We start from the raw sequence: 9,458 nt of genomic DNA, 5'->3' as shown, positions 1-9,458 counted from the left end.
AAAATTCACTAAAGGCTGTTTCGGGACTTTGTAGGGAATGGGAGAGGAGAATGATGAAGTGGCAGTTAGAGAAGCAGCATGGCTCAGTGGAAAGAGCATGGGCTTGGGAGTCAGAGATCATGTGTTTGAATCCTGACTCCACCACTTGTCAGCTGTGTGACCTTGGGCAAGCCACTTAATTTCTCTGTGCCTCGGTTACCTCATCCGTAAAATGGGGATTAAGACTGTGAGCCCCACGTGGACAGCCTGATCACCTTGTATCCCCCCAGCGATTAGAACAGTGCTTCATACATAGTAAGCACTTAACAAATACCATTATTATTATTATTATTATTATCATTATTATTATGGGAAATAAAGCTAACTGGGGAAGGGAAGCATATTAGGGGTGGACCACCTTCTCAGGAAGAACACCTGGCTAGACTGGAGAAAACTGAATACTAAGGTCACCCAGAGAGTCCAATAGCCCACTGTCTTTCCCATCACAATTAATTATCATCAGGTTAAACAACATGCATTGAAGGCCTATTTGGTAGAGAGCACTGTGCTAGGACCAATCCCTGCCCTTAAGATGCTTACAATCAAATGAGGGAGATGGTAGTTACAAATCTATGAACACACTACTGGGGGGTGGGGAGAGAGAGAGATAAAGAAAGAAAGAAATAGATATGGAGAGCCAAAAAGCACCCCAAGACTTTTATATCTAAGTAACATCTAGCAATACTGGTTTCTACCATACGTGCTACTACTTAGAAATAGTGCAGTGTATGAGTGGGAAAACTAACTTCAAAGTTCTGCTTTCTTATTTGAAATAAAAGTTTTACGGTTCACCCATTTCCAGAAAACTCATTTTAAGATATATGATGTTCCTTTAAGATATTCAGTCTCATGCATCAATGCCAGTGCATAGTTTGAAATGACAGATTTGAAAGATCTTGATCTCCCTTTGTCCCCATATTTCTTCCCCAGGGCATCCCACTACAATTAACTTTTTTTTATTATTGTTACAAAAAACCAATCCTGGAAACTTTATTTCCATGTTGAGCATTCATCATACATTTTTTATTTCATCTGACTGATTCACAGGGCCCTTGTTCCAGAGCTCCTCGCAATAGATGTGAGCACTGAAGGTCTCTCTGTGAGTGTCGCAAGGAAGCAGCAGTGATCTGCCAAGTTTGAAGAGACTTGTTCCACACCACTTAGATTTTGGGAGGTCTGCTTGCCACAGCAAAGATTGTATTCTCTGTGCATTCAATTTCTGCCAATCCCCTTGACTCCCACATCTGCTGCAACTAGATAATGTAACCTCTTCCATCAGGGCCCTTCCAAAGATGGAGAATGGAGGGCTTATTTTATTTCATTTTTTTTACTCCAGTACTCCTGGTGTGTACTTCACAAAAATAGCAGGGTCCTGTGGTTTTTAATGCACCGACATCTGGTTAATTAAATTAATTAAATTAATCAGTTTAATCAACCATATTTAAAGAGTGTCTCCTATGTGCAGCACACTGTACTGAGTGCTTGGGAGCATATCACTAAGATACTTCTCAAGAAGTAACATGGACCACTGGAATTTAAAAGAAAATGATGTAATTCTCATATGTCAAAAACATGGGAAATAAAGATCAGACTGCAGGAGTGTTTTAACCAGCAAGGTTATTAACTGATCACCTCAGTTCTTAGTACAGTGCTCTGCACACAGAAAGCCCTCAATAAATACAATTGAATGAATGAATGAAATAACTCAGCAGATGTCAAACAATCTGAGGTCTCCTGGCTAGGCTCTTGAAGAGCCTAACAAGAACAGAAGTAAGGAACAATGTATGCATTGCTCTGTAAAACTAGTTCAGTATGATGTACTTGATAGCACTTAGAGAAAATGGAGGTTATAAACCAACTAGGTTGGCCAGTGACAGCCCTTCCATATATTGGACAAGGAAATGTTTGTGATGTTATTTGTGACACTGGCCATGCAGCATAACGTGATGACATTGCAGACCCCATTTTCTGGAAATTTGTAAATTTCACATAATCCTAGAATACTTCTTCAGGGGACCCCTTGAGCTCCTCACTTGCTCCAGAGCCCTTGTGCTTTCCTCCCAGGCCAGCCTGTGACGTCTGGCCAGTGTCTGAGCAGCAGAATTTGGCAACAGGAGTCACAGAGGAGGAAGTCTCAAAGCAAAGAAAAGAATTTAATGGGTATAAAAGCACCCAGACAGGGGGAAGTCCAGCTGAAAATCAGAATGTGCAGTAAAAAACTGGACACCTCAATACCAGGCTGCCCCAGGGAAACCCCACCTACTGATATAGCTTTTCATCAAGAATAAAGGGAACGTGTCTACCAACTGTGTTATGTTGTATTTTCTACAATGAATGCGCAGTAAATACAATTCATTGATTGGTACAGAACAGAAAGCTACCAATCAGTTGATAATGCTTGTTGAGAATTTACTCTGAACAGAGGATTGTATTAAGCACTAAGGAGAGTGAAATGGGACAAAATGAGTGACTGGGACAAAGTAGCATGACTCAAAGGAAAGTGCATGGACTTGTGAGTCAGAGAATGTAGGTTCTACTCGCGGCTCCACCACTTGTCTGCTGTGTGACCTTGAGCAAGCCACTTAACTTCTCTGTGCTTCAGTTACCTCATCTGTAAAATGGGGATTAAGACTGTGAGCCCCACGTGGGACAGCATGATTATCTTGAATCTACCCCAGTGCTTAGAATAGTGCTAGGCACATTGTAAGCACTTAACAAATACCATTATTATTATTATTATATAGAGTTAGTCAAGGACCTTATAATCTAGCAGAAGTGACAGATGTTAAAATAAATTACAAATGGAGGAAAACAATAGTGTTTAAAGATATGGACACAGGCATTACATAAGTGCTTAGCTGATGCAGAAATATTGGGATGCTAAATATTAATAATGCTAATGCTCTCCCACCTTCAAAGCCATATTAAAATCACATCTCCTCCAAGGGGCTCTCCCCCTCTAAACCCTCATTTCCTCTACTCCCTCTCCCTCCTGAGCCACCCTGGCACTTGGATTAGTATCCTTTTTTTACCCCTCCCTCAAGCCCACAGCACTTATATACAAATCTGTAATTTATTTTAATGTCTTTCTCCCCATCTAAACTGTAAACTCCATGTGCACAGAGAACGTGTCTACCAACTCTATTGTACTGTGCTCTTCCAATTACTTAGTACAGAGCTCTGCAACAGTAAGCACTCAATAAATGTCACTGATGGATTGATTCTCTGTGTCTCAGTTTCCTCATCTGTAAAATGGGAATTCAATACCTGTTCTCTTATCCCTTTAGACTTTATCACCATGTGAGACAGGGACTGTGCTCTATCTGATTCTCATGTATCATCCCCAGGGCTTAGTACATTGTCTGGGGGCACAGTAAGCACTTTACAAATAACCATTTTTAAAAAATGGGAAGAACACTGGCCTAGGGGTCAGAGACCTGGATTTTAATTAAGACTCTGCCACTTGCCTGTGTGACCTTGGGCTAGTCACTTAACTTATCTGTGCCTTAGTTCCCTCATCTTTAAAATGGGGATTCAATGCCTTTTCTCCCTCCTACCTAGACCTTGAGCCTCATGTGGGACTCTGTCTGACCTGATTATCTTGTATCTAATCCTGCACCTATTACAGTGCTTGGTACATAGTACGCTTTTAACAAATAATATTATTTTCAGTATTGTTTCCTAAAATTACATAATTCCATTTTGGCAATGAGGTAATGAAAATAGAATACATTTTAAGAATTCTAATTTACAAAATGATTCAAGAGTTAGAATTTAGATTAAATTGGGTAAAATCCAGAACCTAGTTGGATACAGCGATTAGGACACATCCAGATATTTTGGAAGAACTTATATCTGTCTATGCTGCTGGTGACCATAGATAGTAATACTGTTAAAGGATACTATTTGCATTCATAATGCAGGTGAGACATCAAGAACTTCACCTCCCTGCCCTTCCTCAAAGCCTCTGATGGCTGTCTATTCCTTTCTCCATCAGACAGAAACTTCTGATCATTGACTTCAAGGCTCCCACTCAGCTCTCCCCCTCAGCTCTCCCCCCTCATCTCCTCTACTTATCCTTGCTCTTCTCTCATTTCACCCTAACTCACATACTTTTCTCCTCAAGCCAGTTTACTCACTGTGCCTCATTACTGTACCCTTTTGTGGCCGACTTCTTGCTCACGTACTCTTTTCTCACTGAAATTCCCTCACTCTTCACATCTGGCAGATTACTCCCCATAATGGAAATTCTTCTGAAAGTGCAAATCCTGTAGAAGGCTTTCCCTGGTTAATCTCTCAATTCTCTGCCCCATTTCCCCTCTTCTAGCCAATCAATTTCACCTAAGCATTTGTGTACTCGCTTTCCCTTGTGCTGGCAAAATGTGTGTACATATCTTTAAACACTGTTGCTTCTCCCTAATTTATTTTATTGCCTGTCTCCTATGCTAGGCTGTAAACTCTTGAATATGGGAATCATGTCTTCCAATTCTGTTGCATGCTCAAGTGCTTAATATAGTGCTAGTCACAGAATAAGCATTTAATAAATACTATTAATTGATAAATTGACTGATTGAAGACAGAAGGTCTTCATGGGGGCAGTATCATAACTATGAATTAGAAAACATTTTTGGATAGAATTAATATATATTATTATTTTTCTTTAAATGAAAACTAACATGAATCATTCATCAGGAAAGAAAACAATCTTCTCACAATTCAGTCAGGAAATATTTGGGTCCTTCAAAAGACAGTTCTTTGAGCAAATAAAAACATGCATCAGGGATAAAATAATTCAGAATGCTGATTGGGAGAGACAATACAGTTGGGGGAGATAACATAGTTAAGAGAAAACTTGACCAATTTTAAATTATCTTCCTGATTTACGTGAGACAGTTTTACCTTCAAAGCCTCAGACAGAGCCAGATTTATAAAATGGTTTATCACTCCTGAATATACAAATTCTTGGACACTCAGGCCATTTTTATTAAGGAGCAGATGTCAATTCCATTATGTACCCAATTTTCTTGGCTGTTGTACTAAGCTTTTTTAATTTACTCTAGGACGACATGCAAATTAACAAGTCTGATGCACTTTTTTAATAGTAGGAGAAATCCTTTTGAAATGATTTCAAAGCAGTTTCAAAATCTATCAGTGTATAACTTGACAATGGTGATGTGAGTGTTTCTTTGTCTGAAACCCAAAAGTTTTAAACACACAGTTGCAATTGGTGAATCCTGAGTCCTCAGCCTGGTCTATGGTCTGAACCACACACCCTTCTCCTTTATGTTTCCTCCAGATTCCCCCCATACTGATCTTTTCAACTGCAGTGCTTAGTACAGTGCCTGGCACACAGTAAGCACTTAAAAAATACCACAGTTATTATGAGAAGCAGCATGGCTTGGTGGATAGAGCCCAGGCCTGGGAATCAGAAGGTCATGGTTTCTAATCCTGGCTCCTCCACTTATCTGCTGTGTGACCTTGGGCAAGTCATTTCACTTCACTGAGACTCAGTTACCTCACCTGTAAAATGGGGATTGAGACTGTGAACCTCATATGGGGCAAGGACTGTGTCCAACCCGATTTACTTGTATCCACCCCAGTGCTTAGTACAGTGTCTGGTACCTAGTAAGTGCTTAACAAGTACCTTCATCATCATTATTATTATTATTATTACATACCTTGCAGATAACCCCTCTCACCCAACACAGAAGGCTCCTGATCAGCTCACTGATCTCATGGCTCACACAACAAGAGTAATAATAAAGATAATTGTAGTATTTGTTGAACACTTTCCATGTGCCAAGCATTCCCCCGGGCCTGGAATGCCCTCCCTCTGCCCATCCGCCAAGCTAGCTCTCTTCCTCCCTTCAAGGCCCTACTGAGAGCTCACCTCCTCCAGGAGGCCTTCCCAGACTGAGCCCCTTCCTTCCTCTCCCCCTCGTCCCCCTCTCCATCCTCTCCATCTTACCTCTTTCCCTTACCCACTGCACCTGTATATATGTATATATGTTTGTATATATTTGTTTATATATATATATGTATATATATATATATATATATATATTTATTTATTCATTTTACTTGCACATATCTATTCTATTTATTTTATTTTGTTAGTATGTTTGGTTTTGTTCTCTGTCTCCCTCTTTTAGACTGTGAGCTCACTGTTGGGTAGGGACTGTCTCTATATGTTGCCAACTTGTACTTCCCAAGCGCTTAGTAAAGTGCTCTGCACACAGTAAGCGCTTAATAAATATGATTGATGATGATGATGATGATGAAATAAGTGCTGGGGCAGATACAGGACAACCAGGTCAGATACTGTCCCTGTCCCTTAAGGGGCCCACAGTCTAAGAAGGAAGAAACCCGTTGTTGGGTAGGGTCTGTCTCAATATGTTGCCAACTTGTACTTCCCAAGCACTTAGTACTGTACTCTGCATATAGTAAGAGCTCAATAAATATGATTGAATGAATGAGTGTTGAATCCCTATTTTACCAAATAGAGAACTGAGGTAAAGAGAAGTTAAGTTACCTCCTTCCCTTCCCCACAGCACCTGTATATATGTATATATGGTTGTACATATTTATTACTCTATTTATCTATTTATTTATTTATTTTACTTGTACATTTCTATCCTACTTATTTTATTTTGTTGGTATGTTTGGTTCTGTTCTCTGTCTCCCCCTTTTAGACTGTGAGCCCACTGTTGGGTAGGGACTGTCTCTATGTGATGCCAATTTGTACTTCCCAAGCGCTTAGTACAGTGCTCTGCACATAGTAAGCGCTCAATAAATACGATTGATTGATTGATTGATTAAGTGAAAGTTAACTCTTCACTTAAGAGTTAAGTTGCTCAACGTCATCCAGCAAGTGAGTGACAGAGCGTGGTTAAAACCCAGGTCCTCTAACTGTCAGGCCCATGTTCTTTCCACTAGGCCATCTACTTTTCCGTGGACAGGAGAGATGAATCTGGTTAGATTTCTTCCCTAGTATGCTTCATTCTCCCCATTTATTTTCTATGTAGCAATAATGATTGTGACATTTATTAAGCCCTTACTATGTGCCAAGCACTATACTAAACATTGGGATAGATACAAAGATAATCAAGTCAGAAACAGTCCCTGCCCTACATGGGGATCACAGTCTAAGAGGGGATAATAATAGCTGTGAGATTAATTAACCACTTACTATGTGCCAGACATGTACTAAGCACTAGACTGTAAGCTCATCTCTAGTCTGTAAATTCATTGTGGGCAGGGAATGTGTCTATTTATTGTTATATTGTACTCTTCCAAGTGCTTAGTACAGTGCTTTGAACACAGTAAGTCCTCAATTAATATGATCAAAATAATCAATGAATGGGGTGGTTATATGCTAATCATCAGGCAAGTGGGTGAGGGGTCGGTGGCATGATAGATGCCATTGAGGTACAGTGAGTAGGTTGGCATTGAAGTTGTAAAGTGTGCAGGCTGGGTTGCAGTAGAAAATTAGTGAGGTAAGATAGGAGGGGACAAGCTGATTGAGCACTTTAAAGCCTACGTTAAGGAGTTCCTGTTTGATGTAGTAGTGGATGGTCAACAACTGAAAGTTATCAAGGAGTGAAGAAACATGAACTGAATGGCTTTTTAGAAACCTGATTCAGTCAGCAAAGTGAAGTACGGACTGGAGTGAAGAGAGACAGGAGGCAGGGAGGTCAGCAAGGAGGCTGATGCAGTAATCAAGGTTGGATAGGAAAAGTGCTTGGATTAATGTGTTAGCTGTTTGGATGGAAAGGAAAGTGTGGATTTTAGTGATGTTGTGAAGCTTAAACCAACAGGATGTAGCGACGGATTGAATATGTGGGTTAAATCAGAGAGATGAGTCATGGTCTACTGGATAGATAGAGCATGGGCCTGGAAGTCAGAAGGACATGGGTTCTAATCCTGGCTCTGCCACCTGTCTGCTGTGTGACCTTGGACAAGTCACTTCACTTCTCTGGGTCTCAGTCACCTCATCTGTAAAGTGGGGCAGCGTGTCTAACCAGATTATCTTGCATCTACCCCAGTATTTAGAACAGTACTTGACACATATTTAGCATTTGACAAATATGAGAAGCAGTGTGGCATAGTGCATGGGTCCGGGAGTCAGAAGGTAATGGGTTCTAATCCCATCCCTGCCACATGTCTGCTGTGTGACCTTGGGCAAGTCACTTCATTTCTCTGGGCCTCAGTTACCTCATCTGTAAAATGGGCATTGAGACTGTGAGTCCCATGTGGGACTGGTACTTTGTCCAAGACAATTTGCTCCATCTCCATCTGGATGTCTGCCTGCCACCTAACGCTCAACATGTCGAAGACTGAACTCCTTGTCTTCCGTCCCAAACCCGGCCCTCTCCCTGACTTTCCCATCTCTGTTGACGGCACTACCATCCTTCCCGTCTCACAAGCCCGCAACCTTGGTATCATCCTCGACTCCGCTCTCTCATTCACCCCTCACATCCAAGCCGTCACCAAAACCTGCCGGTCTCAGCTCCGCAATATTGCCAAGATCCGCCCTTTCCTCTCCATCCATACCACTACCCTGCTCACTCAAGCTCTCATCTTTTCCCGTCTGGACTACGGCATCAGCCTTCTCTCTGATCTCCCATCCTCGTGTCTCTCCCCACTTCAATCCATACTTCACGCTGCTGCCCGGATTATCTTTGTCCAGAAACGCTCTGGGCATGTTACTCCCCTCCTCAAAAATCTCCAGTGGCTACCAATCAATCTGTGCATCCGGCAGAAACTCCTCACCCTGGGCTTCAAGGCTGTCCATCACCTCGCCCCCTCCTACCTCACCTCCCTTCTCTGCTTCTACAGCCCACCCCGCACCCTCCGCTTCTCTGCTGCTAATCTCCTCACCGTACCTCGTTCTCACCTGTCCCGCCATCGACCCCCGGCCCACGTCATCCCCCGGGGCTGGAATGCCCTCCCTCTGCCCATCCGCCAAGCTAGCTCTCTTCCTCCCTTCAAGGCCCTACTGAGAACTCACCTCCTCCAGGAGGTCTTCACAGACTGAGCCTCTTCCTTCCTCTCCCCCTGTCCCCCTCTCCATCCCCCCATCTTGCCTCCTTCCCTTCCCCACAGCACCTGTATATATGTATTTATGTTTGTGCATATTTATTACTCTATTTGTTTATTTATTTATTTTACTTGTACATATCTATTCTATTTATTTTATTTTGTTAGTATGTTTGGTTTTGTTTTCTGTCTTCCCCTTTTAGACTGTGAGCCCACTACTGTATAGGGACCGTCTCTATATGTTGCCAACTTGTACTTCCCAAGCGCTTAGTACAGTGCTCTGCACACAGTAAGCGCTCAATAAATGCGATTGATGATGATGATGATGATCGTATTTACTGAGTGCTTACTTTCCAGACCCATGCCTTTTCCAGCAGGCT

This window comes from Tachyglossus aculeatus (assembly GCF_015852505.1).
Source record: "Tachyglossus aculeatus isolate mTacAcu1 chromosome 12 unlocalized genomic scaffold, mTacAcu1.pri SUPER_6_unloc_2, whole genome shotgun sequence".
Lineage (NCBI taxonomy): Eukaryota > Metazoa > Chordata > Mammalia > Monotremata > Tachyglossidae > Tachyglossus > Tachyglossus aculeatus.
The sequence above is the reverse complement of the archived record's forward strand: the minus strand, read 5'-3'. Positions refer to the sequence as shown.